General features: G+C 40.1%; 1 non-coding gene and 1 pseudogene across 1 annotated transcript; both read left to right on the forward strand.

The window, feature by feature from the left end:
* Positions 1-15,325: 15,325 nt before the first annotated feature.
* On the forward strand, positions 15,326-15,454 carry LOC127693148 (small nucleolar RNA SNORA17). Its single transcript, XR_007979623.1, has one exon. It is a non-coding gene; the product is annotated as a small nucleolar RNA SNORA17 (small nucleolar RNA).
* Positions 15,455-18,724: 3,270 nt separating this feature from the next.
* LOC127692468 (elongation factor 1-alpha 1-like) lies at positions 18,725-20,104 on the forward strand (annotated as a pseudogene).
* Positions 20,105-21,345: the final 1,241 nt, after the last annotated feature.

Consider the following 21,345-nt stretch of genomic DNA (forward strand, 5'->3'; position numbering starts at 1 on the left):
GTACTCCATTGTGTAAATATACCACATTTTTTTGTATCCACTCCTCCGTTGAGGGACACCTGGATTCTTTCCAGCTCCTGGCTATTATAAATAGGGCTGCTATGAACATAGTGGAGCATATATCCTTATTACATGCTGGGGAATCCTCTGGATTTGCCCAGGACAAAGGAACTGAAAGCATCCAGTGGAAAAAAGATAGCCTTTTCAACAAATGATGCTGGTTCAACTGGAGGTCAGCATGCAGAAGAATGCAAATCGATCTATTCTTATCTCCTTGTACTAAGCTCAACTCCAAGTGGATCAAGGACCTCCACATAAAACCTGACACACTGAAACTAATAGAAAAGAAACTGGGGAAGACCCTTCAGGACATGGCACAGGGGAAAAGTTTCTGAACAGAACACCAATAGCTTATGCTCTAAGATCAAGAATTGACAAATGGGACCTCATAAAACTACAAAGTTTCTGTAAGGCAAAGGACACTGTCAAAAGGACAAAACATCAACCAGCACTTTGGGAAAGGATCTTCACCAACCCTAAATCCGACAGAGGGCTAATATCTAATATATACAAAGAACTCAAGAAGGTAGAACCCAGAGAACCAAATAACCCTATTAAAAAGTGGGGTACAGAGCTAATCACATACCCATTTTTAACTATGAAACATGGGAACTTTAATCCTTGAAAACCTCAGAATCCCTATTTGAAGGCTGAGAATAAGAGACGTTTCCAAAAGAGATGCAGCAAGTATTGAATGAGATAACCATGTAAAATAGTATAATATCTTCTAAGAGGCAAAGTTTCGTATCACTATTGGTGTAAATCATCACTTACTATTTATATACATGTTTGTACATGTTCAGAGACACTGTGTTATGAAAATCATGATTCAGTTTTTGTGTCCTCCAAATCCATAGTAGAAATTTAAACTCTATAGAGGTGGGGTGTTTGGGACAGGATTAGATTAGGAAGGTATAAAGCTGAGCCTTTGTGGATGAGATTAGTGTCCTTTAAAAATGACTCTGAGAGAGCTCTGTCCCTCTGAGCACCACAACAAGACATGAGATGGCAGCAGTCTGTGAACCTGAAGAGTGTCCCCACTGGAGGACTAATGGGCCTGCCATCCTGGTCTACAACTTCAGTTTCCATCACTTCAGGAAAGAAATTTCATTTATCTCAAAGCCATACCACTTTGCTATAACTGCCCAACATGATGAAAAGAACACAGAATATTATCACGGGCCTCTGGAGACAAGCACACAAATCGTATTGTGGTCAAAATAGGTTGTTCGGCTTAATTAGAAATCTGGCCAGCAGGTCTCTGTTTGTACCTGGAGTTTTAAAAGTGAACTGAGAGCTGCCTTTTATTAGCATTCAGAGGCAGGATGCTATGGATACTGATCAAACACCAGTCTCCTAAGGTCAGCTACCTGGAGTGCTTGGTAGACATTCTTCTTAACTCATTAGGAAGTTTCAATTGCTGCCTCTTGACAGTTAAACCTGAAGAGTCTTACTCTGACATAGCTAAATGGTTGGTTGGTCTTTTGAAATGACAATTTTTACATTAATTAGCCATTAGAAACAATGAATTCATGAAATTCTTAGACAAATGGATGGAGCTGGAGAACATCATACTAAGTAAGTAACCCAGTCTCAAAAGATGATGGTATGCACTCACTGATAAGTGGATATTAGCCTAGAAACTTTGAATACCCAGGACATAATCCACAAATTAAATGATGTCCAAAAAGAATGGAGGAGTGGCCCCTGGTTCTGGAAAGACTCAGTGCAAGAGTATAGGGGAATTCCAGAACAGGGACGTGGGAAGGGGTGGATGGAAGAATAGGGGGTCGGAAGAGGGCTTATGGGACTTGCAGGGAGTGGGAACCCAGAAAAGGGGAAATCATTTGCAATGTAAATAAAAAAAATTAAAATATATATATAAAAAAAAGAAATTAAAGCGCCATGGTATCTCATATGTAAATCTAGGGGCTTTCCCAAGCTTTCTTTCAGGTAAGTTTTCTTAGTGTACCTTCTGGTCCTATGAAAGCTAGTCCTTAGAGAGTGGGCTTTCAGGTGAGCTCCATCTTGGGTCCTCTGGATCCTGCCTGGAGTGGATGGTTTCTACAGCCACAGGGCCTTTCCTGAAACCGCTAGCTGGATGGAAGCAAACCAAGGGCAACAGCAATGGACAATGGTTTGAGAGTCTCTTTGACAATTCTGACCAATATCTCCAATGACACTCCTCATGCCTGCTGTTGCCGTTTTTTGTCAGGTAGTCTGTGACTTTAGGGAGAAGCATTGTCAGCTATTTAAACTATATATGTATACAGAATAGCTGTAGTTACACATGCTCATGCTTGAGTCTTCCGTTTTGTTCTATTAGTCAACATATGTGTCTTTGTGTCATCACCACATTATGTTTTATTACTATGGCTCTGCAGTATATCTTAAGATCTGGAATGGGAATCTCTCCAGGATCATTCGTTTTGCTCAGGAGCACTTTGGCTATTGGGGATTTTTTGTACTTCTGTGTAGATTTTTAGGATAGTCTTTTTTTGTTTTTTCTGTTTCTGTGAAGAATGAGGTAGGAGTTTTGATTGGGATTGCTTTGAATTTGTAAATAGATTTTCATAAAATGGTCTTTTTTAAAAAACAAAATTCCACTAATCTGTGAGCATGGAATATCTTTCCATTTTCTAGCATCTTTATTTTTTTATAGCATCTTTATTTTTTTTTCATCAGAGATTTAAGGTTTTCATTATAGAAGTCCTTCACTTCCTTGGTTAGTTTATTGATAGTTATTTTCTTTGAGGCTATTGTATATGGAAGTATGTCTATGATCTCTTTTTTAATATATACATTACTAGTATATAGAAAAGCTATTTGTTTTTGCATGTTCATTCTGTATTTTGCCATATGTTGAATTTATTAATCATTTCTAGAAGTTTCCTGGTAGAATTTTTGGGATTTCTTGTATAGGTATAGGGAGAGCAAGACAATTTTTTACTATTGTATCCTTTTAATATGTTTCTCTTACTTATTCTTTTACCTTATTACCCCAGCTAATGCTTTGTGCACATTATTGAAAAGGAATGGGGATAATAGCCCTGTCTTACTCCTGATTTCAGTGAGACTGCTTTAAGTTTTCCTCCATTTAGACTCATGTTATCTGTGACATTTTTTTTGTTTGTTTGTTTGTTGGTTTTTTTTTTTTTTTTGAGACAGGGTTTCTTTGTGTAGCCCTGGCTGTCCTGGAGCTCACTCTGTAGACCAGGCTGGATCTGTGGACTTTTTATATAGATATCTTTTCTTATGGCTGGTGTTTTCCTTATTCCTCCGTGCTCTGGGACTTTTATTGTGATTGGATTTTGTCAAAGGCTCACTTTCTCTGTATCTATTGAGATGGTTATATGATTTTTGTCGTCATGTTCACTTGTGTGATTTATTACATTATTGACTTTATCCAGAGATGCAGGGATGGTTCAACATATGCAAATCAATAGTGCAATAAACCATACAGTCTTTTTGTTGTATGTCCGTATTTTGTTTCTAAGTATTTTATTAAGCATCTTTGAGTCTATGTGCTTCAGACATTTGGGCTTGTAAATTTCTTTTTTATGTGCGTCTTTACCTGGTTTTGTTATCAGAATGATACTAGTTTCATAGAATGAATTTGGACATATTCTTTCCCTTCTTCCCTCCCTCCCTCTGTCCCTCCCTTTTCCCGTCTCTCCCTTCTTCCCTCCCTCCCTCCCTCTCTTTCTTCCTTTCTTTCTTTTTTCTCTCTTTCTCTCTTTCTCTTTTTCTTTCATTGTTTAAGAAAGATTGGCTGTTGATTTTAAAAGTCTGGTAACATCCTGCTGTGGCTCCATCTGCCTCTGGACTTTCTTCTGCTGTAAGGCTTTTTATTACCATTTCATTCTCTTTATTTGTTATGAATTTGTTTCTGTCTTTGATCTATTTTTCGTTAATTTTGGTAATTTGGCCTTATCTAAAAAAAAGCCAATTTAATTACTTTTTGTTTTTAAAGTATTTTATTATAATATTATGAATTTCTTTGGTGTCTGTGTCACATGCAATGTTGTAATGTAATGAATGATTTCTGATTGTGTTAATGTGAGTTCTTTCTTTTGCTTAGTTGAGGAAGGGTCTGTCAATCTTGTTTAACTTCTCAAAGAACCAACTCCTAGATTCAGCAATTCTTTGCATTGTTTCTATTTCATTAATTTCTGCTCTGAGTTTTATTTTTTCTTTCCATTGATTTGGTTTGGATTTGGTTTGTTCTAATTTTTCCAAATTTTTGAGTTGTATCATTAAGTCATTTATTTTTGCTCTGTCTGATTTTTTTAAATGTAAGCATTTAGAGCTATAAGTTTCCCTTATTAAACTCCTTTCAATGTGTCCTAGAGGCTTTATTGTTTTTTTTTTTTCATTTAATTCCAGGAAAATCTAAAAAAAATCCTTTATTGATTTCATTATTGATCAATAAATCCATAATGGATTTGTATATTTATTATATACTGTTCATTGTTTACTTTGTTTTATTGCATGTGTATATTTAAAGATGGATTTATCGACTATAGATTAAAACACTCTTTCTTCTGTTTTACTTAAAATTTTTGTTGGACAGGACAGACACATTTGTTACTTCCACCGTAGGCTTCATGAAACTGCAAACATGATGATCTCTAAGAATTTGGCATTTGGGGAAAAAAATCTATATTCGTGTGTGTGTGTGTGTGTGTGTGTGTGTGTGTGTGTGTTCCTTTTAGACTGAAGAGTAAATTGTATTACTTGTAAACTGTGAAGAATATGGAACTAATTTTCCCCAAATGTTCACCCACTTTAAGGCAATATGGCTCTCACAAAATTAATGTAAGTGTGTGTGTGTGTGTGTGTGTGTGTGTGTGTGTGTGTGAGAGAGAGAGAGAGAGAGATAGAGAGATAGAGATGGCAGTGCCTATAGCTCAGACTGAGAACCCTGTCTGTAGGAAGAGACAAGTCCATGTTCACTATTATCATGTCCAAAGGAAATTCCAACTCCTCCATCTTCAGAAGACAGTCCAAGTAGTAAGAAATGAGCTCAATCTGGACTATAAGAGGATTTCTAAAAGCTAGAAAAAGCCAGCATATCTAAGGAACTTGTGAAACATGTTCCTATTTACTCAAACGAGTCATTTTCCATACCTCTGGCAGTCGGAACATATGGCTCTCCACAGAGAAATATCTCTGACTGAACACCAGCTTGCATGCTGGCCTGCAGGCTCCCTCTGTATCACATGTACCTGCCTTCTGACCCTTCACTTTCCTCAGCTCCTCGTCCTCCTTATACGCCTGCTATTCTCACCGGTTCTCTGCTCTCGCTGGGCTCACGATTCTCCTCTGCCTACCTTGGTCCCAGGTACCATCTCATTCCCATACTCTATCTTGTGCTCTCTTCTTGTTCTTGATATGCTCTTTTCCATATCTCTTGCTATCTCTCCATGTCTACTGTCTCAATCTCTCACTTCCCTAGCCCTGGTTATGTTCAGTCTGCTAGCAAGTTTAGTCTGCTTCCCCCCACCCCTGCTCTCTCATATCTACAAGAAAAATCTTTGCTTTAAACAAGTGGTCATGTTGGCAGTGCCTCTACTGTGTCCCCTCAAATTTAATCATCAACTAAAGTCTTGGCCTACCTTTTGGGTTTTTATTTAGGGTTACACTTTCAAAGCTTCAGCATAGGTGCCTTTGCTAGACATTGAAAACACTGAATGAATTGGGCATGCTTGGCTTTCTTTTTTGTTTTCATCAAACACAGAGCAGCAATTAAAAGCTGTTTCAAACCCTGGGAAACAAATTAGGAACATTTTAGCAATTAGCCTCACAAGATCATCTGCTTTATAGACCCCCTGTAGCAGAGAGTTAATGCTGTAGCTACTTCAAAATTCTGACAACTGTTTAAGGCTCTTTGGTATTTCATGATTACATCAGATTTTCCTTAAATGATTTTTAAAACATTCAAACAGTTTTTTAAAAAATAAACTGAATTTCTTGTTTCATCGAAAATTTCAGATGAATAATTTAGCAGTAACTTTTATTTTTTTTCAATTATGCCCTGGGCTACTGTCATGCTTCTAGACTAAAATGATAGGAGTAGACATTCTAAATCATATCCTACTTATTTGCTAAAATCAACCAATTCCCCCAGGTCCTCCAGCCTCTTCTGTGATTTATCTTAATGAGGAGAATGGGGTCTTCACTACCATTCTTTTGCAGTCTGAGCTGTATAAAATTGCCTTCAGCATCCTACAGAATCCAAAGGGGTTTTATAACTATTATGTTCACAATGGGCATTTACACTGACCACTGCTTCTTAATGCCAAACAAAGCAGAAAAAACTCTATAAAGAATATAAAAAAACAAAACCCAAAGGCTTTGGTATCTTGGAGGAGAACATTAGGGCAAATGTGGTAAGAAATAAGCTCTACATTGAATCCTGAAAGCAAATGAAGTTGTCAAGCAACTTGGCCCATGTGACAAGTCAATGAATTACACACATTGTTACTGTGCCATCAAGTAATGACTTACACACAGTAATACCACACACCATGGCACTAAACCAATGACGGTACAGTGTGCCTTCTTTTCTTGAAAGATAGCACATGATCTAAAGAACTCCAGTGGTACATCCCACTCTACTTGTTTTTATCAGTTTATTTTCTGCCTTTGTTTCTTCCTAGAGTAGCAAATACTTTGTCTAAGTTCTTTTGTTGTTTTTTTTAAGATTTATTTATTTATTATATGTAAGTACACTGTAGCTGTCTTCAGACACACCCAAAAAGGGCATCTGATCTCATTACAGATGGTTGTGAGCCACCATGTGGTTGCTGGGATTTGAACTCAGGACCTCTGAAAGAGTAGTCAGTGCTCTTAACTGATGAACTCTCTAGCCTCCTAAGTTTTTAACAAGGCTTTTATCTCACAGATTTTCTTGTTTTTCATGTTCTAGCCTGCATAAATGTCTCCAGATATGTGGTATGCACTAGAAAAGGGAGAGGCTCGGAGATGCTTTCTTGCAGAGTCCCCAGGACAGCTTTACTGTCTCCTTATCTCCTTTCTCTTTATACCAAGCTTCATTCTTGCAGAGTTGTATCCTTCTTATCGTGCTTGCTTGTCCACCTCCCACGCCTGACCTTTTGAGCATATTATTTGTAATTCTTAGGTCTCAGGAACGTCAGCACTTGCCAAAGCCAATCATTGGTCTTTGATGATTTTTTAAAATGAGATTTTCTTCTTTTACAATTTGTTGGGAAAAAAAATCTTCTTCCTCTTCTTGGTGGAGTTATGCTGAACTATTTCATATTCACAACCCTTCTATTTGTTTTTTCCAAACCCCGACAAAGTAGGGAGTTCTTTCTTAGCTAATTAGAGGTAGTTAGACGGCATCTGTCATTGGCTAACTTGCCCAAGTAAGTTGCATATGGCACTGTGGAATGACTAGAGGGGATACTGTCCCAAAGGTCCTTTGATAGCTACCAACTCCTGATAAAGAAAGAGTTCTCAGCTTCCTGTTTTTCAAGTTATCCTTTATGCTTTGCATCTCTGAGTCACCGAGCTGCCTTGAATCAAAAGGAGAGTGGTGATCCATTTCTTTGAGACAGTTCCTACTTTTTAGTTTTGTAGTCAAATAAGACTCTTATTTCTCTTCTCTTCTCTTCTCTTCTCTTCTCTTCTCTTCTCTTCTCTTCTCTTCTCTTCCCTTCCCTTCCCTTCCCTTCCCTTCCCTTCCCTTCCCTTCCCTTCCCTTCCCTTCCCTTCTCTTCTCTTCTCTTCCCTTCCCTTCCCTCCCCTCCCCTCCCCTCCCCTCCCCTCCCCTCCCCTCCCCTCTCCTCCCCTCCCCTCTCCTCCTCTCTCTCTTCTTCTCTTCTCTTTCTCTTCCATTTGTTCTGTCTGTCCGTCTGTCCATCTGTTTTCTTTCCTTCTTTCTTTTGAGGCCAGGCTGGCTTCAAATCCACTATGTACCCTAGAGTTTTGGATTTTACTGACTCTCCCTTCCGCATGCTCAGATTATAGTCACACACATACATGGTTTATATGGTTTAGGTATTAAACTCAGAGCTGTGTGAATGTTATGCTACATTGTTACGTGTTACACTGTATCAACTGAGCTACATTCCCAGCACCCTGTCAGAAATTTTATAGATGATACAAAAAATATGAGCTATACACGGAAGTATGAGCTAAACAACATGATATGTTTGAAGTGTCATGGTTCAAGTAAAATAAGCACATTGTATAGGCTAGAGACATACCTCAGCTGTTAAGAACACACTCTCCTCTTGCAAAGGATCTGCGTACAAGTCCAAGCACACACATTGGGCAGCTCACAACTGCCTATAACTCCAGCTCCAGGAGATCTGATACCCTTCTGACCTCCTTTTGTACACAAATCTACAAACCTACTCCCACACTAGCAATACTTAAAACAATAAAAGAAAATCATTTGAAAACAAAAAACAAAAACTAAGCAAGTTGTATCCTTAAGAAGAATGCCTTCCTTTTTGGTCTTAGTTTTCTTGGCAATAAAAGTAGTGCTTACCTAATAGGATTGTTTGACCTACAATAGCTCCATCTATCTAAAAGTCCTTTCCAGGGATTTGTTAACACTGCCTGAAAGTATTAGGGAATTTCTCTTGTGAGGCCATCTCAGTAAATTAAACTTCTTTGCAGAAAATGGTTATAGCACATTGGATTATTCTCTATTCAAGCATTATACTCCCCCTCCTGATCAGATTACTTGAAATAATGGTAACAATGAAAATGACAAAAATTTAATAGATGAATATTTGGAATAATATTGAGCCAATCAATTTTTTTTAAGAGAGTAGCTACAGTATTTACCCCATCGCAAATGGGTTTTTTAATGAAGATGTTCATACGGAGGACTTCCTGGCAGATATACTGTGATGGAATCAGGGCTGTCAGGAGGGCTTCAGCTTCATAGCTCACTGGAGAGATTGCTGAATGAGACTAGCCTGCGGCTCTGTAACCATGATTCATCCAATATGGGTTTATTAGATGATGGATATTGAGTTGGAAAGGGGAAATGACCACATACTTAAAATAGCCACACGAAAGACTTCCACACACCTGATTTTATAGTGTGACTCAAACATTTTATAAGTGAGAGGATAAAGAAGTATGCTCAAGTGGAGTTATTTGAAAGAACTATTCTCCATCTTTTACAATTAAGAGATATTGATGGCATAGTTCAGATCCAGGTTATTTGGGATCATTTGGTTTGAAGTGCTCAACATTTTTACTTGGATCTAACCTTTAAAAAATGACCTTCATTTCATAGAATAATTGTTTGTGTGATGTTTTACAATCTAAAACTTAGAGGATATAATGAAGATAGATAGTGTGTCATTGCTAATTGTAAAATTCATCCAGTTGGTACGAAAAACAGGCTGCCATTACAGTTTTATTAACAGGTGTCTTGATACACACCATTAGGGCGGTTTTGTGTTTGACCTAGACAAGGAAATGTCCCAAGACTTCCACAGACAAAGCTGATGTGTTAATTTTTGTCTTGGTCAGTGCTCTAGCTTGCTGTGATAAAACACTGGCTGAAAACTAATAAAAGGCAAAAAGGGTTTGTTTGGGTCATACTTCCCGTGTTACTACGATCTATTTTTGAGGAACTCAGGAGAAATCTGAAGACAGACACTGAAGCAGAGACCATGAGGAAGGCAGCTTACAGGCTCACCTCATGTGGCGTGGCCAGCTTGCTTTCTTATATAATTCAGGTCCCCCTCCTCAGGGTGGCATGATCCTCAGTGGGCTTGGTCTTCTCAGATCAATCACCAAGCAAAAAATGTCTCACCGACATATCCACAAGATGAAATCCCTCGGGTGACATTCTTTCTTCCTAGATAACTCAAGTTAGTGTAAACTTGATAAAAACTAACCTGCACGACTAACCATTTATCAGCTTGACACAAACACTTCATTCTCAAACCATAAACTTTCCTTTCTTATTCAGCCCCAAGATCTCATGTTAACATCACAATATAAAAGTCTTTCAGTTTTCAAAAAATTAAACATGTCATAAGTTCAGTCATTTTAGTTTTTTGTTGTTGTTGCTGTTTTTTTTTTTTTTTTTTTTTTTTTTTTTTTTTTTTTTTTTTTTTTTTTTTGAGACAGGGTTTCTCTGTGTAGCCCTGGATGTCCTGGAACTCACTTGGTAGACCAAGCTGGCCTTGAACTCAGAAATCTGCCTGCCTCTGCCTCCCAAGTGCTGGGATTAAAGGTGCATACCACCTGCATGCCCGGCAAGTTCAGTCATTTTAAAATACCAAATAACTGTAGATTTTTGTCAAACAAAACATAAGTTAGCACTTTCTCATTCTCCAAAGGGAAGAACCAGCATATAAAAACCAAGTCTAGCAGTTTAGTTCCAAAATCTTATATCTCAATGTCTACTGGGTTCAGTGATCTGGGACTCACAATCTCCTGTGCTCCAAAGACCTTTGGCAGCTCCATTTTCTGGTTTACTATCTATAACATGCATACCATTTCTAATAGACTTAGACTTGCTCAACTCCACACCTACCAATGTCCTTAGTGGTTGTCTCGTGGTCCTGGCTTCTCTAATACTGGGATTTCTACTGCATCTAAGGCTGCACCTTCATCATTGGCCTCTCACAGAACTAAGTCTCAGTTGCTCTCTATAACCCCTTTGCATCTTCATATTCAATACCACATGGGAGACTCTTAGACATTACCAAGTTTAGCTGCCACCTTGAAATGCAATCTTGGCACCCTCTGAACCACGGCTTTTATGCACTGACTCTGAGGAAACACTCCTAGAAGATTTCACCTTAATTATGCTGTTCGTTTCTTAATCACAGTTTGTGGTTTTGTGTTTTGGTTCTCCTGTGGTGGTATTTGAACGCTGCTGACACGTTGGCTTAGAGAGGACAAGGCAAAGTCCAGGAAGGGTCTGCAGCCTGTGTTTCTCTTTCAGGACATCAGAGTGCTGTTGCCCATTGTATGCCAGGCCAGAAGGAGAAAGTGAGATTTGGAATGAATGTTGTAGTTCTAGGTCTCCTGTTGACATATCCAGGTACTGTCCAGAAATGGGCAGAATCCTAGTTCAGCTGGAAGCCAGTTCCAAGTCCTGGAGTGGCAGGAAAAGAGAGGCCTTCTTTGGGAGTCTTAGTGTCATGGCTTATTTACGCAAAGGCCTTCCCTGTGGTGATCTTTGATGAAGCAGCTCTCTGAGCCGATCATAGCCTGTTCATATTTCTTTATTGGGAGTAGATGTGAATGCATAGGCTTTATTTGGGATGAACCAGGGATTATATGATTTTGGGAAAGGACATGAAAATATTCAGGAAACAAAGGTCATTGGCTTCCTTTACCAATTTCTATGCCCATCTGGTGACATAGTCCACGTGCCCTATAATAGGTGATTTCTCAGTCCCAGCTATAATGGATTGGGCCTTCCCTATCAATCATTAATCAAGAAAATGACCCACAGGTTGAAGTGATGGGGACAATTCTTCAATTGAAGTTCATTCCTTCTAGGTAATTCTAGTTTATAGCACGTTGTCACAAACTAACTAGAATGGTCAGAAAGCTGACTCATCTTAGGACTTTCTAACTATGTCTATTACCACTTGGAATAACAGTCCTTCCCTCAAAAGGTCTGAAAGGATAGAAAATAATACAGCCTAACTCTAATGATCCCAAGAAGTCAGAAGTTTAAAATGCTATCTCGCTTTGTTAGAAACTAGGTAAAAGGTCACATTCCAGAGCCTGCCCTTTGTTTAGAGCTAGCAGAAAGGCCTTGAATAGGTGATCCTGGCCCCATAAGGTAACTGGAAATGGGCTAAGCTTATCTTGCTTCTGTAAACTGCTTACACCATTACCCCTATGCAAGAGTTCATGCAGCTATAGACATTCAAGAAAATAGGAAACTAATTGGTCCACTGAGTGCAGGCTCCGATAATTTAATCTGATTGGCCTAACAAGTATGGAGTGCTACAAATCGATTGGCTCACATTTCGCGGCCTCTCCATGCTAAGAAATGATTGGTTTGTGATTCGAGGGCTTTGTCGTAAACTTATAAAAGCTGTCGCAATTCGGCACTCGTGGTCTACAGTCCTCTAACCCTACGCGGTGTACGACTGTGGAACCCAGAATTCTGGAATAAAGAAATCCTCATGTTATTGCATCGAGACCATTTCTAGCGAGTGATTTGGGTGTCACCTTCCGGGATGTGGGGTGCTGGGGCACCCTCAGTTTTTGGGGGTCTTACAGGTCATTAGTTAAGTTCTGTAATAGTCAATTTCATTGTCTCCCTCCTGGAAACGCTCATTGGCTTAGTTGGCCTCACTGTAAACTTCACTAAGAATTTTTAAGCCCCAAGTTTACTATCTCATTTCTCATTTCTATAGCTGTTCTTCACGTCCTACTTCAGACCCTCACCATCTAGCAGCTAAACTGCTTGGCTAACCTGTTAAATAATTTTAGCTTTTTACTTCTTTAAAAAAAAAAAGAGTTGCCTAGTATGCTTTGAGTATACCAGGTTCTTTGTCTTATTTACTATTTTGTGTGCAATACCAATAAAAGTACTGTGCATACTTGATTGAATGATAGGGCAACCAATCAGGCTGGCCCCTCATTCACAAATACAGATAACCCCAAAACAATGTCACCATATTTTAATGGTTCCTTTTGGATTTGCATAGTTAAAGTATTGATTCAGCACTCATAGCCCATTCTGCCCCCTCATTTCATTATGAAGTCCCCTCTCTATTTGTCACACTCTCCTGTACAGAGCCATATTGGGGTGTCATGCCACATGGTAGGAACTTGACATTGGCCAAGGACAATAGGGAAGTAGGTTACAGCAGGAATTTTTATCCTAGTGTGGAGAAGCTCAGAGTAAAGGTTAAGTTCATTGTTCTTCCAGGTCTACGGATTCCTGAATTAAGCAGGTGACCCACCCAGCTGCCTGAGCAGTAGAGCCAAGGACCACCAGAAGACTTTCCCGGAACTCAGCCGGGTCTTGGGGGAGGGGCTTGCCCAAACTGTTAAACGGTCTGACTGCTATTAAAGTTGGGGTCTCGATTGGTAAACTATCCTCTTGGCCTCATTCTTTTTGCCCCTTCCCCATCTATCCCTCAGCTTCTGTTCCAGAAACCAGTTCGTAGTAGCTGCAGGGAGCTATGGAATACAACACTTTCCACGCTAACCTGCTTCCACTAGTTTTTCTATATTCTGGTTTGATCTAGCCGTTCCATGTTAGCTGAACATACATACTTCTTTGGAGTCCCTGATGTTTGCCCTTTTTATTTCCTTCTTACTTCTGAAATCCCATTATTAAAAACTCACCCTGGAGTCTCAGTTCTGAAAGCATTTTCACTGTATTGCATGGCCTCTGTATATTTCTTTCAGTCTTTATACCTTGTAATATACTGGCAGAACTGTTAAAACGTGGGATCCATTGGAAGGAAATTAGGTTAAGGGCCTGACTTTCAAGAAGATATTGGAACACGAGCCTCTTCTCTCTCTGCTTTCTGACCGCTAGGTGAGCAGCATCTCCTCCTATGTGATCTTGCTTTGATGTCTTGTCCTGTCACAGAACCAAAGTCACATGATTAATATCTCTCAAAACATGAGTTAGAACAGACTTTTCATCCCTTAGGAAGTTTGTGTTAGGTATTTGCCAGAGTGATGGGAAGCTACCATGAACACGAGATGTTCTATTAGGTAATGTATCATATACTTGATGTATTTCTGCTTGTGACTGGCCAGTTCAGAAACAAGGGCACCAGAGTTGCTGTCTCCCATCAATCTGCCCTAAAGCCTCTTCATTCAATTTATGTCTCAAGAAACTTTCGGGACTTTGGTTTTAATTAAATTAAGGCACCATGTTGTTTTCAATGCCCTGGGAGGGATGTCACAGTAATTCATTAGTATAATGCTTAGGATGAGTCAGTCTGATTAGTAATTCTGCATCCAGGCCTTCCTGGGATTATAGACAGCAGGGGTTTTCAGTACTAGTCCATTTTCCAAATGAGCTCGGATATATTTAAAATCTAACTTCCTATAGGTTCTGATTTGGGCGAATTATGAACAAGACCTGGAAACTTTGTAAAATGGCTGTTCTGGTGAGTCTAAGGCCAAGATGGGCTGGGAACTAAAAGGTTGTACAAGTTGATGGTCAGAATTCTGTATCTCTGTTTGTCTTCTCTAAATGGGAAAGGTCTTGTGTTTTGCTTATGTTTTAAGAAAAGTTTCATTACAAAGCCCAGGTAGGTCAGTTACAAGATACTTTCTATAAATTATACCATCATTTAGAATTAATTTTTAAGTTGTGTTCAAAAAAGTGTGTTGCATTATCACATTGTGATATAGATGATCACTGTGCTTTTGTCTACAGTTGTCCCCATCAGTCCCTGTTGTCTACCTCCTGATTCCTGCTGGCTCAATCCCTCCCCTTTCTTTCTTTCTTTCTTTTTTTCTTTCTTTCTTTCTTTCTTTCTTTCTTTCTTTCTTTCTTTCTTCCTTCCTTCCTTCCTTCCTTCCTTCCTTCCTTCCTTTCTTGCTTGCTTTCTTGCTTGCTTGCTTGCTTTCTACCTTTCTTGCTTTCTTTCACTTCTTAAGTGTGTATACAAGTACAGTTGAATCTAGATTCTGCATATCAAACATCCATATATATCTTTCTCTTATGTTACTTGCAGTTGTTCTCTTTTTTGTTCAGGTTTTCCAAATTTATTATAATATTGGTATAGATTTGGACATATAGAATTATGTTGTTTATTATGTTTTTCTTTTTAATTTTATTTTTTCATTCTTCTCTCATATATATTACATCCTGATTGCAGTTCCCCTCCCTACCATTGCCCCAACCTTTCTCCTATCCCATGCCCCTCTCCTTCTTCAGATATACCCCCCCCCAAAAGAGCAGGTTTCCCAGGGTTATCAACCACACATGAGAAAACAATTTACAATAAGACCAGGTACACACCATCACATCAAGGCTGGACAAGGCAATCCAGTAGTAGAGAAAAAGGGTCTCATAAATAGGCAACTTCATATGGAAAGGCAAAAATATTCAAGATAACTAAAAAAAAAAAATCTATACAATAAAAGAATTGCCAGAAGCATAACACTCCCTGATCTCAAACTGTACCACAGAACTATAGTAATAAATAGTGCATCATATTGGCATAAAAACAGATACTTTGATCAATGGAGTTGAGTCAAAGGCCTAGACATAAACCTACACTTTGTGGATACTTGATTTTTTATAAAGAAGCCATAAATAGCTTCCCCTAGAAGCATTTGAGATGTGGCTATTGTGTCCAATATGCATCAGTAGGTGGCAAAATGAAAGGCTATGTCTATACTCAGTGTTCTGGCTTATGAACATCTGAATGATTAGTAGACTAACATTCCTTTAAAAAAGCTAGCCTGAGACAACCACAAGCCTCTCAGGCTTGTGGGGGTGGGGCAAGAAGGGATAGGCAGACCATGCCCAAGATGACCCTTGTCCATATATAACACAGAAGACTATTCCTGAGATGACCCCAGATACTCAGAGAACCCAGATGGCACTAAAAGGAGCAAGTAAGTGTTGGAGAAATAGAAGAGAAACAGAAGAATGTGAGCACAATGACGAGAGGCAGAACTGGAGATCTGAGGGTAGTGAGGAACAACCTGATGTGAGTACCCTGGGATGCCACCTGGGTCCATGGTGGGGCCCTGGCCTGAGCTGCCACTGGAGACCATGTCTGAGTACATGGCTGTGCAGCAGCAGGGGTCTGTTCTCAGCAAATGCCAGGTGGATGTCCCTGGTCTGGGCTACTGCCCAGGGATATGTTGATGTCTGCGGGCTGTGCAAAACTAGCTCCATTTCTTACCTGGGCATTGTGGAAGATCTGGCCCTGGAGGGAATAAGAGTAGGAGAACTGACCCCACCACTAACTAGCTGCAGTACTTGGAAGAGTGGGTCCCATACACTGCTAGAGTTGCAGATGAGCCAGCCCCTGAAGATTTGAACGTGGGAGACACGGACCTACCCCTTGTCTCCTGTGTGATGGCTTGGTCAAGGAAGATATAAACTCTTCTCTGCTCTGCCCTCATACTGTGATATACAAGACACCTGGCCCTGGGATCATGAGAGCAGAAGAGCTGTTCCTATCCCTCACCAGTTGCAGCACTTAGAGACCAGGTCCTGTACCTCACCTGGGCAGCACAGTAGAGCTGGCCCTGGATCTGGGGGTTGTAGGTGAGCTGCCCCAAGGGTGTGAATGTGGGAGAGGTGGGCCTGTAACTTGTCTGCCATGTAGTGACATGGGCAAGAAGGAGATGTCTTTTGACACCAAGGGTAGGCACAAGGGTAGGCTGAGATCATCTGAGCAGGAGAGCTGGCCCTGCCCCTCACCTGCCATAGCACCTGGGAGAGCCTGCACATCACCTAGCAGCACACTAGAGCTGGTCCTGGATGCAGGGTTGCTGGTGAGCCAGACTCAGGGGCATAAGAGTGGGAGAGCAGGGATGTTAACCAGCTGAGATACCTCTCAGGCTCAGATCCAGGGCTTTGAATCAGCCCATCCAACATCTACACCATCCATAAACTGCTGGAGTATATAAAAAAGTTGGTCCTACAGATACAATGCTACAGGATCTCCATGACACAGGCAACAACAGTATATCTGAGAGGAGTCCCCATGAGGATCCAGTATCGATAGAGCAGTAGAAGCCAGAGGCCTTGTACCAGACCAATGAGTCATTGCAATGAGCGTTTGCAAGCAAAGAAGTGTGGACAAAATGGTATACTGTGGGACACACTGTGACACACTACAGCTTCCACAATGAGATTTCTTTTCTCTGTTGGAGGAAAGTTGCAAGGGTAGAAGGCAGGTATGAGGGGAGGGGAAGATGAGTGGGATTGGGGTGCATGATATGAAATTCACCCAATGGAAAAAAAAGAAAGCATCTTCAACAAATGGTGCGTGTCTAACTAGATTTAAGTGTGTAGAAGAATGTAAATAAATTCATAACTATCACCTTGCACAAACTCATGTCCAAGTACATTAAAGACCTCAACATAAAACCAAAAACACTGAACCTGATAGAAGAAAAAGTGGGGGATACCCCTGAAATCATTGACACAGGAGACAATGTCCTGAGCAGAACGCCAATAGCTCATGCACTAATATCAATAATTAATAAATAGGACCTCATGAAACAGAAAAGCTTTTGTAAGGCAAAGGACACCATCAATAGGACAAAATGGTAGCCCATAGAATGGGAAAAAAATCTTTACTAATTCCACATCTGACAGAGGGCTAATATCCGAAATATGTAAAGAACTCAAGAAACTAGCAAACTAAATAATCCAATTAAAAATGGGGTACAGATCTAAATATAAAATTCTCAACAGAGGAAACTCAAATGTCTGAGGAAAAAACCAATAAAATGTTCAACATCTTTAGCCAGCAGGAAAATGTAAATCAAAATGACTTTGTGGTCCCATCTTACGTCGGCCAGAATGGCTAAGATCTGCTGTTCTCTCTTATTGCGAATGAAAGTAACATTTCTGAAAAAAAGGTAATAGAGCTGAATATGTGTGTGTAAAAGATGGAAAAGAGAAAGGAAATCAAGTGAAAACAAGTCACTTTCTCATATATTTTTGGTTGTGAGCCTAGCCTTGAAGTACTGGGCTATCTCCCCAGCCTGCAAGTCACTTTCTCACTGACACATGCTCTGTGTTGGCCAGCCTGGGGCTGTCATGGAGATCGGATTTTATTCTCTCTGGTGTTTCTGGGTGAGGAAGACTGATAACTCAAACATTAGAAAGAAGAATGCAGGATGATTCGCATGTGTGCTTGTGCAGGGCAGGGTGTGTATATGTATATGTATATGTATATGTGTGTGTGTGTGTGTGTGTGTGTGTGTGTGTGTGTGTGTGTAGGGAGAGGGGGGAGAAAGAGGGAGAGAGAGAGAGAGAGAGAGAGAGAGAGAGAGAGAGAGAGAGAGAGAGAGAATCCTAGAGGAAGGTCTATATAAGAAACAAAGGAGGATATAAGAACTGATCAGAATGGATGCTGGATTGGAGATGACTCGGTAGCAGTCATCTGGGTGAAAGATGGTGGTCTGCTTCAGAGCAGAGGCAGTGAGGATCAAAGGGTTGGAGTGTGCAGAGAATCTGGAGCTTATCAAAAAGTTGGAAGATTTAGGGATGTATCACGTGACTCTAGTGTGTACAATCACACAAATGGTGTTGCTAACTTAAAGATGAGGAATACAAGAATGGGAATATATGTGTCAAAGACAGGGGGAATGGTCATTTTTTATTAAATATTTTCTTTATTTACATTTCAAATGTTATCTCCTTCCCCGGTTTTTCCTTTGCAAACACCCTATCCCATTCCCCCTGCCCCCCCCATTTCCCCCCGCTCACCAACCCACCCACTCCTGCTTCCCTGTCCTGGTAGGGAATGGTCATTTTAAGGTATAATTTCTTGATTTTTGAATGGGCTTATAGGGTATTATTGTTCTACTTAAGTTTCATAATAAATTTGGATATACAGACCCAAATTTCAGAAAATATTTGGGTCAAATAAGGAGGTTTAAAAGTAATAAGCTTAATAAAATTAATAATAAATACACCCCCAAGCTATTGCTGTCAGAAGGCTGATAGTATAAAAACCACTGCTAAATGGGAAAGGAAATGACTCATATCAACATTGTCATTATTGGACCCATAGATTTGGGCTAGTCCATTGTGACTGGCCATCGTGTCTACAGATGTCATGGAGCCAACAAAGGAACCATAGAAAAATTGAAAAGGAGTCTGCCAAGATAGGAAAAGGCACTTTCCAGTATGCTTGGGTCCTGGACTAACTGAAAGTTGAGAGAGAACATGGTACCTCCATTACATCTCCCTCTGGAAATCTGAGACCAGCAAATCTGTGTGACTATCACTGATGCCCCATGACACAGAGATTTTTATAAAATCATGATTTCAGGCACATCTCAAGCTGACGGTACTGTTCTGGTTGTTGCTACTGGTATTGGTGAACTTGAAGCTTGTATCTCCAAGAATGGCCAGACCTATGAGCATGCCCTTTTGAGCTTTTGCTCAGTATGTGAAGTAGATCATTTTTGCTGGCAGCAAAATGGATCCCACTGGACCACCCTACCGCCTAAAGATATATGAACAAATTTGTTAAGGGAGTCAGTATCTACCTTAAGAAAATTGGCGACAATCCTGACCCTGTAGCATTTGTGCCAATTTTTGGTTTGATAGGTGACAGCAAGTTGGAGCCAAGGGCTTAATATTCCATGGATCAAGAGGTGGAAAGCCAGCCAAGGATGGTTGCGTCAGTGGGATGACAGTACTGGAAGCTTTGTATTTTATTCCCCCAAAACTCATTCAACTGATGAGCCTTTGAGACCTCCTCCGTGATGTCTATACATTTGATGGTATTGGTACTGTCCCTGTGAGCAGAGTGGAGACTGGTGTTCTTAAACCTTGTCATGGTATTTCCCTTTGCTTCAGTCCCTGTCACAGCAGAAGCAAAGTCTACTTAAATGCTCCAAGAAGCTTTGGGCAAAGCTCTTCCTGGGGATATGGGCTTCGTTGTAATGAATGTGTCTGTCAAAGATGTTGGATCAACATCTTTGTAACAACATTGCAAGTGAAAGCAAAAATGACCCACCAATGGAGGCTGTTGGTTTTACTGCTCAGGTGATTCTCCTGAACAATCTGGGTCAAATGAGTGATGGCTATACTATTGGACTGGATTGTCAGAAAGATAATATAGTTGCAAGCTTGCTGAGCTTAAAGAAAAGATTGTCATTCTGGTAAGAAGCTGGAAGATAGCCCTAAATTCTTCAAATCTGGTGATGTGCCCATTGTTGACATGGTCCCAGGCAAGCCTGTGTGTTGAGTGTTTCTCTGACTATCCTCCACTGAGTCATTTCTGCTGCTCACGACATGAGGCAGACAGTTGCTGTGGGTGGCCTCAAAGCTGTGAACAAGGAGGCTGCTGGAGCTGGAACCAAGTCTGCTCAGAAAGCTCCGAAGGCTAAATGAACACTATTTTTAGCACCTGCCATCCCAATCTGAATCAGTGGTGAAGAATGGTCTCAGAATTATTTGTCTCAAATGGCCACGTAAATTTAATAGTAAAAAACTGGTTAATGATACAATGTATTATAAAACCTTTGGAAGGCAAGGAGGCTGTTTTGTGTACTACTTTGTGTGAGTTATGTGTGTGTGTGAGTTTTAAGTTATTAGTATTCAAAATCAGTACATTTTAATGAAAATAACTTGACCAAAAATAAAAACTATCACAGAATTTTGAGACCTACTAAAACAAGTTTAATGAGAAAACAACACCACCACCACCCCCCCCCCCAAAAAATCGAGGGCTTAATGCACAAAGGTATTGCTTTATGAATGATATGTTTATGTCTTTCCTCATAGCTGTCTTATGTGGTAGCCATTGCAACTTGTAAATGTGAGTGTTAAAGCTTAGTGGAATTAATGAATGACTGAGTTACACAGCCTGTGGTTAGTAGTAAAACTTAGGATTGAACTTAGGTGGTCTTAGTCCACAGTACCCACTACCTAGAAGGTCATCGAAGGCATGAAAGTAAGGAATATCACTACAAGTTTATAAATAGTAAGGTGGTAAGAGGGTCCAGCACAGAGCCTGGAACCCACCAGTGCTAAATGGCAGGCAGAGGATAAAAGAACAGCTTGAGACATAGGAAGGACATGAGGGTGTAAAGGGGTGTGAAATATAAATAGCATCTTTTTAAAAGAACAAGTAAACAACACTAAACCTACATCTTTTTTTGGGGTGGTGGTGGCTGTCTTTGCCAATTCAGACTGAAGTAGAAAAAAGTAATTAGGTTACCTATGAACACCAGCAACTCATTTGTCACAATTCTGGGGCTAGGATATCCAAGAGCAAAGGTAAATTCATCAAGTGATAAGGCTCTGTTGTATGCACACCATCTTATTACTCCACCCACTTTTCTACCCCATTTCCTTCCTGCCTCCACCTCTTAAGTTCTGGAATTATAAGCATCCATTACCATTCCTGGCTTCTTCGTGATGTCTTCTTTGGGCCTCCCATAGCAAAGGAGCAAATGATCCATCTGAAGCTTCTTTATAAGGGCTCAAGCAGACTGACTATATTGACGAGGGCAGGAGTTTAGGATCTCATCATTGTTTTAGAAGACCACATACCATGAGCTAGATGATGACGAGGTAACTGTGAGCACAGTGGGTCTTCAATGGAATGGTAGGAGCAGAGGCCAGATTTC

Source organism: Apodemus sylvaticus, chromosome 9, assembly GCF_947179515.1.
Source record: "Apodemus sylvaticus chromosome 9, mApoSyl1.1, whole genome shotgun sequence".
NCBI classification, from domain to species: Eukaryota; Metazoa; Chordata; class Mammalia; order Rodentia; family Muridae; genus Apodemus; species Apodemus sylvaticus.